This window comes from Protopterus annectens, chromosome 2.part2, assembly GCF_019279795.1.
Source record: "Protopterus annectens isolate FY-2018-M chromosome 2.part2, PAN1.0, whole genome shotgun sequence".
In the NCBI taxonomy this organism is placed as follows: Eukaryota; Metazoa; Chordata; order Ceratodontiformes; family Protopteridae; genus Protopterus; species Protopterus annectens.
The window spans coordinates 128089393-128106636 of record NC_056730.1 but is presented as its reverse complement, the minus strand read 5'-3'; positions in this window follow the sequence as shown (position 1 = coordinate 128106636).

Below are 17244 nucleotides of genomic sequence, written 5' to 3'. Positions count from 1 at the left end.
ATACTGATAGATCTTGCATTAGCGTGGATTTTCTGAAGGATGTGGAGTCTTTAAAACTCAAATGTTTGTCATTATTTAATGACTTCAATTCTCAGCTGTTTTCCAGAAAGGTACATATTTTAGGAGGAACACACCAAAAATATGTGACAAACATCTGGACATTCTGCGAAAATCTGTACAGTTGAGAGGTATGTTCCTGATTTGTTGGGGGTGTTATGAGTGCTCATTTTAATTGCTGAAAGGCAATTCTGGAGTGCAGGGGCATGTGTATTGTGAGAGCTCTGTTCTTAGACATGCCCCTTGCACTCGTACACGGCTCCATGTAAGTTTAGCAGCACAGGCAGCGCGTCTTCATGAATATGCAAGGCGCACTTTCATGCTGTACCGGAGCAGTCCCTGCCATGCAGGAATAACTTATTTCTGCGCGGCTACTTGCTGAATCCCAGGGAAACTCCTGAGCGCCAAAAAGAGAAAATGTACTGCATTCAAAAACAAAACCAAACATGCCAAGACTGTCAGCAACTGGCATAATTCTATCAACAACTTAACCTCCTTTGACACCACCAAATAGTTCTACTATTTACGGATTTAGTTAGATCAACTTGTTAGCTTTCAACACTATGTAGAAGCAGCCAAAGGAAAAATAAATCAGCAACTAATCTGGGCTACAAAAATTTCTCAATCTCCTCCCCTGAAGGACAGATAACCATTGGTAAAGGTGTACTTCGTTCACAACTCAGACATGGCCTATTCCTGCTGGCATCAGCTTTAATAAAAAGTTTCTCTCTGCTGCCAACAATATCTCCATATTTATTACACTCTCTCCCAAGACATATCACTGCCAGGATCTAGCCAAATGTACTGGCTGTCTGCCTCACAGTTAAAAGATTTGCTAGGCTCTTTTCTGTTTAAGCTTATCAACCTCTCAGTTCTTTGTCAACCAGTTATTTTGATGCCCCTCAGAATACAACCTTAGAACACCCTCCACTGACATAATCCTCCTCAAAACACCGAAATTAAAGTTGCAATGACCAGACCACAGTTTCTCCAACCTAGGGTCACAAGTCTAGGAATCCCTTCCGACCACTCTTAAAGAATATTCCTTCTCCTTCTTTAAAGTATTCAAAAAGGAACTGAAACACTTTCTCTTCAAAGATAAAATAAAAAATTTGTCTCAAAGCATCATGCTAATAAATGAACATGTAATGTAGAAAATATAATGCAATACAAATGTATTTTTCTATAAGCTTCCTCGGGCAAATACAAAAATCAGAGAGCATTAGCACCTTATAAATTTACAGAATTACATATTCAATAACATCACAACCACTACTATTTAAAAATATAAATTTATAATAATGTTTAAATGCCAAATAAATATCAAGTTAGTATTTCAAACATCTCTTTTCAAAATTTTGCTTGAAAGATAAAACATCATTTAACTCTGGACTTAAAGCATATTGACATCCTGGGTTAAATGATGTTGTATTGTTCAAATCTATAGCTGATATACAGGTAGTGCAATATGCTGCTATGTGTGCCATTACATATATAATATGTCTGGCAGCATGGCCTTGGGCTATACATTTGTGCACCTATGTGTATGCATATCACAGAAATGCCTAAACAATGCTACAGTGCATTCTACCATATACTTTTATTTGCTTTGTGTTCTATTCTTACACTGTAGAACATTTTTCCTTAGTATTTGTATATAGCATTTTATACCTAATTTATTTTACTATATATGATAATCTCTTTCTACCATTGTACCTGTACTTGCTCATAACCACAATAAAGTATATCAACTTTGTATATGCTGTTTATTGTAATTGTTTAACTGGAGCTTTTCTCCTCGGGCCTCCATTGAAAAAGAGCTTCCTGCCCAGTCGGACTAACCCAGTCAACAAATGTGAAAATGATAAAATAAATAATAAATAATTATTACATGTAAATCGGTATAGCTAAATGTTTGTAGTAGGAAAATGCTATGCATTGTTGTTTAACTATCTATCTAATTCTCTTCCCTGACTTTCTCTCTAAATATATCATAAGCCTGTTTTTCTTTCACGTCATATTGCAATTCCTATTTCTATTAGAGTAACTTACCTTTAATTCCTCTACAAACTGCCTGAAATTTCTCTAAATATTAAATGATATATAGCTTGTAGCAATTCTTAATCAATGTTTCTATTTTATGTCTAATTTGTTATAATTATTTAAACTGCAGATGTTTTTGTTTTACTTTTGAAGATTGTAAAATTATTGTTCTTAAAATGTTTTGTAATAATTTGGGGATTATCTCGCTGGGCCTTCGTTGAAAATGGGTGTCTACCCAGTTGTTTTTCCCCAGTAATAAAATGTCAATAAATAAATAAGTAAACAAATAAAATAAAATAAAATAACATGGTGTCTAAACTTATAGATGGCACATCTATAGATAAGTGACATGAAAATATTAATAATTCTTAACATAAACACATGTAATTGTTATCATACTTTGAGGCCAGCTTACACAGACATGTATTATGACAATGGCCCATGAAAATGAGTCTTGGCAAGCAGTCACATGTTGGCGTGTACAGTTTGCATAGCAGTTTATAGTGACACAGGTATGTGTCATAATGAGTATTGCCTGGAATGTACAGTCATGCACTCATAGGTAGTATATGTACACAGGTGCATGGAGTAGCGTAGGCATGTTGTATGAAATTCATTACACTGACATTCCAGGTTATGGTACACATTCAACAAATATATGATGTTTGTGCAGCATGCATACCCAATTAACATTTGCTACCATGGGCATATGCAGGGGTGCTATGATCTGTTTTCAATTGTATATGCAGGCATTGTTGGGAATTTTCATATGCTGTCTATGCAGTAGCGTATGGCACATCATACTGTTATTCACACAGTGTATGTTACCTTTTTTTTACTCAGATGATTTTTATTTTAAATTTGCCATAAACAATAAATGAAAACCTATCATGGTTTTCAATCAAGTTAGTAATTATTAACTATATACAAATTTACATTTAGCCTGATATTTTAAAACTTGCTTGATAACAAATTACACAGCTATAGTTTAATTAAAGTTAAATAGTACTTGCTTCATGAGGAGGCTAGACTCATTTGCAAAGTATCAATCAAAGTTAGAACTTTTTTCCAAGGGTTTTTAGTTAATGGTCTAGGAAACAGTCTTAATTATTTGTTTTTTATTTCCATTAAGGCTGTCCTCTTCAATAGACATATGAAATCTTCTTTGCTAGGAGCTGTGGTAGAATTCCATCTCTTTGTTATGCATTTCCTAGCTATAGCTAGTGTAGTTCAAAGTAAATGAAGATTAGTCTTATTTGAAGAATAAGCATTATCAGTTATATTCAGTAATAACAAAGCCTTGGTCATGACAAAATTATCTGTATAAATTGCCTGCAAGAAATTGTTAATACTTTCCCAAAAGGATTTAATTTTTACACAATCATAGAAAATGTGAGACCAATCAGCTTTATTAAACTGTTGACATCTCCAGCATAACCCATCATTAGAAGGATTGATTTTTGAAACTTTATCAGGGGTTAAAAAGGATCTATGAAGGAATTTCCAGGTAAATATTCTCCAATAATGAGAACAAGAAGTTAATTTTACTGAGAGAAGTAAATTAGATTTATTTTCTGAGGTTAACTTCATCATATATCCTTTAGTAATATATTGCCAATATGCTGGTTTAGGTTGTGTTTTGTAAATTTTTATTAGATTATATAAATATGAAGTACCATTTTCCAATTTCTTATTATTATATAAAATTTCAAACAGTCTGGATAGAAAATTTGGTGTATTTGAAAAAGAAGAATTATTTATTATCCTACATAGACCCTTGGAGTACATCAGTATATTCTGAAGCATTAACCATTCATGAGAATTCACTTTGTAAGTTGACATCATATATTGTAAATCCCATACTTGCTGATTTTCTAGACAATGTAACCAACAGATTAGATTTTTCTGTTCCCAAGAGAGGAATATATCTCTATGAATTTTATCTGGAAAGTTTTTAGTAATGCTGAAGGGAATTAATGTTGCAAACTAAAGCTTTAAATCCATATTCATGTTTATAAATGTTCAAAAATAGTCAAATAAATGATTTATTAAATTTGTCCTAGTTAGTTTAATTATATTGTATTGATAATTTAAGGCCAGTGAGTACCATAATATATTGTCTTTGTCTAGAAAAGTAGAATTTTTAAGTAAATTATTTTCATTTATTATTATAGTTGTATGTAACAATTTCCAATTAGACATAAAATTTGGATTGATCCATTCAACCACAGTTTTAAATAAAGTTGATCTTATATAAGATTCAATAGCTGGGAAATGTATTACTCCCTGGTCCCATTGTCTGATATGATGGATATATGCAATTTTGTTTCTTTTAGGAAACCACAGAAATCTTAGCAATATTGATGTTATTTTCTTAAGGTGAGTTTTCTCAGGAATTAAAGTGGCTTGTACAACATACAAAATTTTAGGGAGAAGAATCATTTTAATTAACTGTAATCTATCTTCAAAAACTATAAATAACTTATTATATTTACCCACTAGAGAGTCTATTGTAGCTATGATCCTTCTATAATTAATATTCAATATGTCTTGAATATTTTCACACAAGTCTATCCCTAAGTATTTTATTGTTGAGACATGTTCTCCTATGATATGATTCTTATCTATTTGAAAATCCTTTTTTTTATTTAATAATAAGTATTTAGACTTTTGTTTATTAAATCGGAGTCCTGAGATCTTATGAAATTTCTTTATCAGATTATCTAATTCAATTAATGATTCTTTTGAATTCAATAGTGTCAGAAGTATGTTGTCAGCAAAGAGCATGATCTTGGAGTTATATTGACCAAATATATTTATTCCTTTTATCTTTGGATTGTTTCATATTAGTATTACCAATAGTTCTATAGCTAATGCAAATAAAATGGGTGACATAGGGCATCCTTGTTTAGTACCTCTCGTAACTTGTATAGCTTCTGAGGTAAAGGGTCCTAATTTAACATAGGTTAAATTGTTTTCATAAACCTTTTTAATAAATGTAATGAAGGAGATGGGAAATGTATAAGATTTTAATTAAATAATCCCAGTTCAAGGAATCGAAAGCTTTCTCAATATCTAGTCCAATTATTAAGGTTTCTATATTTTCTTTGTTTAAATAATCAATTAATGTCAATATTCTTTTAATGTTATCATGTGGATGTCTATTTTGAATAAACCCAGCTTGGTCATAGTTAATAATTTCATTCATATGATTTTTTATTTTTTTAACCACTATAGACATAAATATTTTATAATCATTATTTAATAATGAAATTATGAACTGCACTGACTATCATCCTTGTTTTCTTTTAAAATGGGTATGATTAAGGAGTATCTCTATGAAGGAGGAATTAATGCATGAGTTTGAATTTCAATAAATGTTTTATGTAGTAATGAGGTTATATTTTTGGGGAAAAGTTTGTAAATTTCTATGATTAAGCCATCCATTCCAGGAGATTTACTAGTTTTACTTTCTTTGATTGTATCTATGACTTCTTTGTGTGTAATGGATTTTTGTAATTCATTTTGTAAACTTTCAGGGATTGGTTTAATATTTGAAAACACATTTTCTAAAAGGGGATGTTCTGGCAAATTATTGTTATTTTTAAAATGATTTTTGAAATGACACTTGAAAACATCTAGAGTATCTCCTATTTCCGAAACTTTCTTACCTTTTTCTTCATGTAGTATATTAACAATAGTATTAGCTTTAGATTGCATTTTAACTTTAACAGATAAGTTATGTAAGTGTTTTGGAGAGGTGGCATAAGAATTTATTTTTAAACTCTCCATGGCTAAATTAGTTTTGTGATTTAAGATTTCAATATATCTTTTAGTTAAGTCTTCTATTGTCTTCTTATTCTCTAATAAATTAGGAGATTTTTTTAGATTTAAATAATGTGAGCTTCCTTTGTAGTTCTTGACGTTCTGATTCCCATTCCTTGATTTTATTTTTATACCAAGCAATCGTTTTTACATAGATATAAGCTTTTAATGAATCCCATACCATTACTATATTTGCTTTTGAGTTGTAGTTTACATCTACAAAGAAATTGAGTTCATTCACTAACCATTGCTTAAATTCTTTAATTTTTGTAAAATATGAAGGAATTCTAGTAAGAAAAGCAAGTGATTTAAAATGTATTTGCACTTTTAGAACTAGAGAATTATGATCTGAGAGGGGGCAAGGAATTATTGTAAAATAAGTAATTTTTGTTTGAAGATCCTGGGAAATATATATCTTATCAATTCTGGTTTGGGTACCATATCTATACTCTTGATGGGAGAATACCAAGGAATTACTATCTATAACATTAAAGGTATCTTTTAATTTTAAGGATTCGGTCCATTTTTTAGTAATTTTGCAGTAGCTGTTAGACATGGAGATTTTTTATCAGTAGTTTCAGACATATCTGTAATACAATTAAAGTCCACCCTATTATTAAATTACCTTTAAATATACTTGTAATTTGATCTAAATGCTTTTTGACTGTCCCCATCCCAATACCCTGAAACCAATATAGGTTTACTAGTGTCCACAACCTGTTACTAAACTTCAGAATGACTATAGCTATAAGGCCCTCATTGTCTATATATTTATGTATTATTTCAGGATTTAATAAATTGTTTCTCCATAGAATTATTACCACCCTCTGGGTTCCATGTGAAATTATCATTGCTCTTGAAATGTGTTTCCTGTAAAAAAAATATTTGTGATCTATTTAAGTTTAGATATTTTAGTAAGTTAGATCTTTTATTTGGACTGTTTAGACCATTAATGTTTAACGATAATATAGAAAGGTCCATATCAAATTATTTTGAGGAAATATTTAAAGATGTTATTGACTACCTGAAATCATCCCCTCCTTAAAAAATAAAGTATTATTGATTAGTACATAATCAATTATCTCAGTGAAGCATGTTATCACTAAGGTACTCAATAAGTATACGTCAGGCTCGGTAAAAATAATGAACAATTTAAAAACTAAAATAAATACTAAAGTTAAAGTAATTAGCTCATTAATCCCTACCTACCATGGAATGAAATACATTCCTAGTCCAACAGATTGAAACATCTGGTGAACTATCACTCTAACTTCCTTTTCCCATTCCTTTGAGCTCCATATATACTGTAAATAATCAAGAAGTCTAATAAACAACTATTATTGTGATTTAAAAACATTTGGTTGTAGAAGGCATTGTTTAATATGAATTAACTACTATATCATTATCATCTAAACATAGAAAACAAATGCAGTTGAATTATACTAATTATTAACTTATTCAGCTCATTGTATCAACATAACTTTCCATAGTGGATATGAATTCACTTGTTTAAACACACAGACACTTTAATCCTTAATCACAAGGCTTGCAAGCAATAACATAAATAAAAAAAAAATCACATCTTATAATATATAAACATATGCTTTCAAGAACTGTTCATCAGATTTAAAAGAGACTGTATAATTACCTTATAGTCTGAATATATGATTAATCTTATTATATTTCAGCTAATAGTTATAGTAATGCTTTAGAAAGGCAGTCAAAAAATGCATATGTTTAAATTATCTAAGTGGTGTAAAGCATAGTAGTTTCTATGAATGTGTTGATCAGGTACTTATATCATTTTAGTTGCTTGATTTACTTTAATAATGGTTTTGTTAAAATATGGTTCAAACATCAATCAGATTTAATTTTATATTCTCTTGTATGGGGTATAACTAGATAAGGGAAATCTAGCTTGTTTTCTAAAGTGTGTTGTGAAAGTGCTTCTGTAGGGTACGAGTATACCAACAGCCAATCAAAACCTTATCTATTCATTGTTATGACAGCAATAAACTACTCTGGAATTGTAAACATAGGAGAAAACTTTTTCCCTAGCTCGTGCAAACTGCAGTCTAAATAGACTTTTATAAAACTTCATGAGCACTTATTTCCCGCTCAAACAACTGCCGTGAAAATGGAAAAAAAAAAAAAAAGGCTCAAAACACTGACACTCTCCCTCGCAAGGAGCACACCACCCCTGACCCAAAGACACCAGGGTCAGCTCACATTGTGTCCATTGCACCTTTAACCCCACTCTCTGCATACTATCTGACCTCATACAACACCAATTCACTCGACCGACAGTGCTTCTCCAATCTGACCCGACACAAATGTGCATCAGTTCCACATAATCTGCAACTACAACCAACAAAAAACGTGCCATTCATTATCAATTCAGAAGGCAAAGCAGTACATCACCAGAATTACAACAGTTCCCAGCCTCTATTCCTCAGAGAAATCCCACCAATAATCCCCAAATACAGATCACCAGATACTTCAACAAATCCCGCCCAGAAAATCACTCCACTGTCAGCCAACTTCCCGAAATAGTAACAATCGTCAAGCCATTCCAAGTAACAACTATTTCAGTAAGGCAGCCATCTAAGAAACCCAAACCCTACTTTCAGTAACAGTTTTTTTCCTCTAGCTGCAACAATAGTCCCAGTCCTTGCAGCAAGCACACAATTTCAGACCGGACAAGATTTCAAATAGGGCATAACCCTGATGTACAACCTTTCTTCGTCAGTGCATCTGAGGCAAGAAGCAAAAAAAAAAAAATGTTTTCCACCATAATACCAACAGCGATGATTACGGCAATACTCTCCAGAAGCATACAAATTGTTTAAGGCCACTGCGAAGACCCCAGCTAATTATCAATGACTGCAATGTATATATTATGCAATAGGCTGTGGGCAGTATAACAAAGGTCAAAATAAATAGGTAGGCAATAATTGTCATTTATGCCAGGGAACGAAGTTGATGTTTTAATACTGTAATGAATATAAATTAATGTGTAGTCTTTGTGTATTTGCAGTTTGTTAGATCACCTCTTCCATACATTACTCTAATGCATCATGCAAAGCCAGGACATTCATTTTCGCTTAATTCAAATAATTCTATACTGTTCCCGATCACAGTATGTTAGTTACTAATCAATCTAACATTTTAACATCTTTAAAATCTTGCTTGTATTGAATAAACATTGCTTGTATTGAACACAGCACTTTGTTCGAGTTTCTGACCTTCATTTGGATTTCCCCAACAAGTTTCGGTTTTGGTTTCAGTTTCTTTGGGCTTGTTTTTCCATCAGTTTATTGGATTTTAACATGGAATGAAATTTAGGTAGCATATTTAAAATGTAAAAACAAAAATGGAGAAAAAAAACTGTTTTATACGCACCTAGACTGACAACCACACACCAGTTTGGAACAATCAAAGCCAATCAGATAAAGCATATATATATTTACTCTACCATTACTAAATGATAAGCAAGGTAAACTCCAGTTTTATATTATAGACAATTTACTACATGTAATAACTGCAACTCGAAACGAGTCTCTTTCTTAACATCCTCATTCACATCAGCAATGAGGAAATACCTTCATGTTACTTTAATTTTAACTGACAGATCTCAATAGCGTTTCTCCATTTAAAAATGGGAACGTTTCGTAGCTACGAGGAACATTTCATTAATATAGTCTAAAAAGGCAGTGCATGTTGCCTTAACCACAAATTACCTCTCCATCTGTAAGTACCCACTCAACATTCTCAGATCACTTATTAATGTTTGCAACTTACTTCAGCTTTTAGGCCTCTTTTTTGATAATCTCCATCAGTATGCAATCTGTTCTTATGTGACACATGCAGTGACAGCAACAATCAGCATGTCTCCTTTTGTATACACTAATTTAAAACTGACTCACAATATTATGCAAATACAGCAAAGCCCCACTGTTGAGCACTAACACCAACTTCTGCTGAGAGTCCAGGACATGGAGATGGAGACGAAGGAGGATCCAGCTGCCCTGCATGACCAACTCTGCCTGCAGCCCATGCCATCAGTCCAGCAGGACCTGTAAATGTTCACCTCGCTCTGAATGATTGCTTCAGGGAGGAGATGTAGCAGGTTGTTCATGACATCTTCTCAGAGATGATGCAGGCCATGATTCAGGACTTTGTCAGGGAGATGGGCAGCTCCATGCATTAGGAATTCCAGGACCCACTTGCCCACCTTACCAGAGAAGGTCAATCCCATAAGAAAGGTCTTTCTGGCATATACGTATTGTCAATGTACTCATTAACTGTTTACCTGGGCCCTGCCTATGCATGCCAACCATATGTATAACATCAGTTCATTAAACACTTGCTGCAAAATTATTAAATGAAATGTGCTTATATATATAGGTCATGCAAACATTGTAGCAATGGCATTGAATATCCACATGCTTGCATTTGCTGAAAGCACTTGGCACATGAAGTACATTGGCTGTCTGTCTTTTGTAGATCATTGTTCATATGTATGTGACCTGTGCCCATTGCAATATGGCACATATTACTAGTCTGTGTGTGCATGTGTATATGCATACACACACACACACACACACATATATATATATATATATGTGTGTGTGTGTGTGTGTGTGTGTGAGAGAGTGTGTATATAAATATATATATATATATATATATATATGTGTGTGTGTGTGTGTGTGTGTTTGGTAACATTTGCACACTGTTTATGGAAAGGTACTGCTACAAAATCACTGTCACGGTTACAGCCAATACTCATCAGTGGTGCACCTGTGGCAGTGCTTTCCATTGCCTTACATGACTAACATATGTTCCACACTACTCCTGTGTACCCCAAGCATGGTATAAGGGAGGCTGTGCATTTCTATGTGCTAATGGCACAGATTGCATAGTATGTTATAGCTTTCATGATAAACTTAATGGTATGTGAGGGGTTCTTAGCTGCTGTGTGTTGAACACCAATACACTGGATAGCACTGTTGCTCACATGACTTGCACATGTTTGCCAACAATGCAGTGTTTGCTGCTACCTATGCCATCCCGTACTGTGGGTGTGATACACTAATGGCAGAAGGACTGTATACTGAAAGCATAATAATGTGGCAAGACTGTTGCAGTGGGGATTATGCAAACATTATAATACTGATGTAGCTGAGAAGCATTGGAAACATGAGCCACAATGCATTATAGAAAATGATGAAGTTTATATCATATGAGATCACCCATTACCAACAGTTCAAAAATAGATGTGAGAAAACTAGATATCCATGAAAAGAAGACAAATATATGAAATTGCTACACCCAGTGATTACAGTGTCTTATGTACAGAGAGGCCCAGAGTCATAAAAACAGGATTTGCAGGCAGAAACAAGGACAATGTGGAAGAAGGATACTCGGACAGTTCCAATACTAGTAGGAGCAATGGGTTTCATAAAAAGAATTTACAACCTTACTTATATATGTTATTGATAGATGTAACTAGATATGAACTACAAAATGAGTCAAATCTGGGCACATTGCAGGTGCTGTGAAGAGCACTTCTGGCAAACATCAAAGATTGAAACAATGCTAATTTCATGAACTTTAATCATACTTTGACTTAGGAATGGGGTCCATTCCCTTCATGGTATTAGAAACCCAACTGGAGAAATTAAACTGTGATATTAGTACTTAACAGACTAGGTTGTGGTTACAATTTGGCTCCCAAACAACAACATAGTATAAAGACTTCTTATCTTATTTTTGTGGATAATTTAAAACTATATAGATCATCAAACGAGGAGCCGAAAGCAAAACTGGATGTGGTCAAGACTTTCTCAGATTATATAAGAATATCATTTGATCTTGATAATTCCAGAAAAGCAGCATTTAAAGCGAGAAGGCTACAGCACCAAGAAAATATCAGTCTCAGACTGGAATGTGATATAAAGCAACTAGAGCAGGAGAAAGTATATAGATATTTGGGAATTAATGAAGGACCGACAATAAAACATGGACACATGAACAAAACTCAGTAAGGAATATTTTAGAATTCTAAAACACTGCAAATAACCCTGACGTCTACGAACTAAGTCCAAGCTGTAAATCAATTTGCTCTTCCTATTCTAATTTACAGTTTTGGGGTGATTAACTGGCCTCAAAAGTTATTGGATCAGTTAGACAGGAAAACAAAAAAAAATGTTTCAAGCTTATCAGATGATATATAAAAATCAGTGTATACCAAGATTATATATTCCTTGTTCTGAAGAAGGTGTGGGTCTCCTCAAAATTGATTACATTTGTACATCTGCAATTGTATGACTGCATACATATCTGCTGACCTCACCAGATCCAACATTGTGAAAGTTTTTAAACATGAACAAATCTGAGATGACCTGCTTGCTTAGTTTAGCAGAAGCATATTGGTGTTAAGTAGGAATGGAAACAGAGACAGAAGTAGACAAAAATCAGGCATCAACTGAAAGTGCCAAAATCAAAAGAAAGAAAGAATATAAGGAGAAAGATCAGATGAGAAAGCAAAACGTGGAAAAGGCATAAATGTAGTTTCAAGTACAGAAATCTCCTGGCACTACCTCATGTCAATCAGGGTCTGACACAGGAATATTTAAGAAGAGGTGAATTTAAACCAAAAGATGAAAGGTTAATATCCAGTCAAAAAGCTCCTTACCTTTCTCCTCCATCAAACTCCACAAAGAGAACTGGCAGTAAAAAAGACTTTAGTCAAATTAACACACAAGTGTAGCCCATAAATAGCTTAATAGCTAAAAATATGCCACTAATATAGAATTAAAAAATGTTATTAAACATTAATCTGAGGGCTTTTGCCTTCACCATGAAGGCATCTTCTGAGATAAAAAACTACGGGCTCTTCACAAGGCAGTTCGAATGGTATGGGACGTAATCCGGACGCCCCAGATGAAACGGAACTTTCTAATTTTTTGAAAACTCCCGCAGCGTTTCGGGAGGCCACTGAAAGCGTTCCTGCTGGTTCTGGACATAACGATTATGGCTCTGGGACAAATCCAGGTTCTACCTTTTCTGAATGGGTGAAACATAAACCCATTTTCCAATTTGTTGAAAACCACGAAAGCAATTCTAATGTGACTCTTTCTTTTGCTGACAACATGCGGACACTTGAGCAAAAACTATACAGGTACAAGACTCTTGAACTTGATAATCTTTACCTGAATGAATGTCTTAACAAACAGATTGTCCCTAAAGGTTTGCGGGTACATAAATACCCGAACAATGTTGTTAGTGGGAGTGATTTTCACTCTGAACTGGTTAAGATTTTTGATGAGTGTGGATTTGGTATTGTTAGGGCTATAATCAAAAGAAATGACATTGAAATTAAAGCTTTGCAAAAGGATATTTTTAAGTTGAATGAAACTGTCACCTCTGATTTAATGTTTACCATTGACTCTGAAAAACAAAAATACTATGATTTAAGGAAACAAATAGACCTAAAATGTAATACAGTGTTGAATCGAAAGTATAGGAAACTTAACAGGGACATTAAGGAATACCAGGAGGGCAGGCAGTATCCCAATCCACCTAATTATAGGGGTGGTATTTCATTTCAGCAAGCCCCTAGGGATATTCCTAATGCACATGCTTTACAGTCCCCTGCCCGAGTATCCCTCTCCTCCACCACAACATCACCTTGATGACGAGGCTAATTCTGACACTGATTTTTTACCCAGGAGGTCAGAACACCTTCGTCAACAACCTCACAACCAGCAGGTGCAGCAACACTATTTGGGACCTCGTTCCCCTCGGCAGGTGGGGGGGGCCAAAACCAGGGGGTGGAGGGCGAATCAAAAACAGGACTGGTAGAAACTGAGACTATTGAGGTAACTGCTATTGGTAATTATTCCATGCATACATTAAATGGATATCACATTTATAATTACAGTGATGCAGTTATTTCTGACACATGGTTTTCTTTGTTCACTAAGGGTTTTAAGTTTGTGCCTAGTAAGTGTAGTAGTATTGTTAACACCATACTTGATGTCAAACTTTTTATACGTAAGCTCAATCTTCAGCATTTGTTTGGATCCACTATCATGGGCCCATGTTTAATGCTTAAAAAGTCTAGTACCTATAACCCTCCTCTACATCCACAAATTAGTTATTTGGAAAATAGGATTGTACATATGATACGGAGTAGAGTAAGAAAGTCCAAATATAATTCTAACCTTAACCAGGCTGAGAGTACTCTTTTGACAGAACTTAGTGTAGATTCCTCTGTCAGGGTCATGGAACCTGACAAAGGGGGTGGTACAGTTATTATGGACCAAGTAGTATATGAGGCTAAAATGCACAATTTGCTATATGACACGGCGAAATACACTATTGCTTCCTTAAATGAGATCCATATGTCATATAAAAAAATTGACCTGGCTATTCAGGATCTTTTGGACCAGGAAGTTATTGAATTTGACCTTTACACTTTTCTGGACAATCCACACCTAAAAGTACCCACAATTTTTGGGGTGCCTAAAATACATAAGAATGTGATAGACCCTCCTCTTAGACCAATTGTGGCTGCCAGGGGTCCAAAACCCACAACCTTTCCAAATGTTTGGATTGGAAGCTAAAGCAGCTGTGGGGAAAACAACAACATCTACTTAAGGACTCCTGGGAATTTTTGCGGGGGATCACCAATGAACTTCATAGGCCCAACCTATTGTTTGTAACCATTGATGTGGTAGACCTTTTTTCAGTAATCCCACATGCAATTGGGTTGGCTTGGATGGAGGAGGCTCTTTGGGAATGTGAAGGTGTCACAGACAATGATTTTATATTAGTTTTACATTTACTAGAGTTGGTTCTTAGTAGCAACTATGTATACTTTTGTGGGGAATATTTTCAGCAGACCTCGGGTGTTTCTATGGGAGCTAATTGTGCAACGACCTATGCTGACATCATTTTGTCAGTATGGGAGAAAAAGTATGTACTTCACAGTGAATTTTCCAAGTACTGGATTCATTTCACCCGGTTTTTAGATGATATCTGTATGTTTTGGACAGGACCAAGGCATTGTGTAGAAGAATTTGTAACCTACCTGCATTCAGCAACATAATTTCTGAAATTTACACACGACATCTCAGCCAACCAAGTCAATTATTTAGATGTCACCCTTTACAAACATGCTGATAGTTTCAGTTCATGTATATATAGAAAGCCTTCATTTTCTAATAGTTACCTGCACTACCTCAGTTCACATCCTAAATTCCAAAAAAGGTCTATAATCAAGGGTCAATTTGTTAGGGTCTCCCACATGACATCGGATGACCATATTTTTCAAATTGAGGGGGACAAATTGAGCTCCCTATTTGTGGACAGGGGATACCCTACATCCTTGATTAACTTGGTTCGTGAGGAGGTTTGTTCTGCCAGGGGTACTAGATTTTTTCCTATTTTAGGGAAGAGATGACTTGATGCATCTAATGAAAGTTCCCCCTCCTGTTTTAACACACTTGGTTCCAATTTGGTATTTGTTACTGAACATAGCGAGGATGCAGGGCACATTAGGTATATTATTCTAAAAGAATTGAGCACCTTCAAGAACTTTACTGATTTGAATAACTTAAAGGACTTGACATGTAAATTTGTATATAGAAGGGGTTTTAACATCAAGAGGGTTTTGGAACACAACACCAGTCACAGTATTTCCAACCAACATAGAAAAGGCACTTTTCGTTGTGGACACTGCAGGCAGTGTAAATATGTCATTAACCAGGAACATGTTTACTTAGAAAGTAGGAACAGGAAGATTTATGCTCAGAGATTTCACAATTGCAATTCTACAGGTATAGTTTATTTGTCTGTTTGCCGGTCTTGCCAAGCATTTTATGTTGGCAAGACCGAAAGACAGTTAAAGAGGCGTATCTATGAACATTGCTACGAAATTCAAAAACAATGTAATACTAACGCCCTTTACAGGCACACAGTGGTGTGCGAATCTGCTTTTTTCACGTTTTTTGTGTTGGAAACAGTTCCTAAAAGTATTAGGGGAGGGCATTGGGAAGCTAGACTATCTCATAGAGAGACTTTTTGGCAGATTTTATTAGCTTCCAACAAACCTCCGGGTCTTAATGACCTTATTTCTATTATGCCCTATCTAAAACTCAAAGCAGAACAATTGTAAGGATGTAAATGTGTAATATTGAGGTTTTAGTACAATTTTAATTATATTGCATGCACTCATTGCATTTATATATGGTTGATAGTAGAATACCATGGCATTCATTTACAAAACAATATGCTTACATATTGTATTTTATATAATTTTATTATGAAATTTAGCAGGTTGCATGTAATTTTATAGACATGAGGCTTACATTCAGTTTGTCCTCATTTTTATATCATTTTCTTTTTTAATTTTGTGTAATTTTATGTTTGGAAGTTTTTCAGCATAACTGTGGATATATCTGTTTTTCAAAAATTTATTAAGTTAAAACAGATTGTTTATTTAATAACATTGCAAGTCTAGTTTCTGTTTGGAATTTGCAAGGTCTATGTCTACATACATGTTTTAACATTAATGTAAATGTAGCTGCAGCTTTAAGAATGCTTCACTTTACATGGATACTTATTCAATTAATTAATTAACTATTGTATATAAATGTGGGTATGTTCATCAGGTTTTTATCTGAAGAAGTTGCATTGGCGATGAAAACGTGGATTTGTTGTGGCGTTAAAATAAAGTTTTTCTGTGCAGTTTGCCTTCTATGGTTTTTCAGCTACTGGAGTATCGTTGTGCCTTATAGTGTCGTTGGCTTCATTCTCCTTGTGGATCCTCCTCATCTGCTTGCTGCCCTTTGCGTGGTGTGTTGGTAACTTTGCAGTTTTCTTTGATACTGCATACATATCTGCTGACCTCACCAGATCCAACATTGTGAAAGTTTTTAAACATGAACAAATCTGAGATGACCTGCTTGCTTAGTTTAGCAGAAGCATATTGGTGTTAAGTAGGAATGGAAACAGAGACAGAAGTAGACAAAAATCAGGCATCAACTGAAAGTGCCAAAATCAAAAGAAAGAAAGAATATAAGGAGAAAGATCAGATGAGAAAACAAAACGTGGAAAAGGCATAAATGTAGATCAGATGAGAAAACAAAACGTGGAAAAGGCATAAATGTAGTACAGAAATCTCCTGACACTACCTCTTGTCAATCAGGGTCTGACACAGGAATATTTAAGAAGAGGTGAATTTAAACCAAAAGATGAAAGGTTAATATCCAGTCAAAAAGCTCCTTACCTTTCTCCTCCATCAAACTCCAC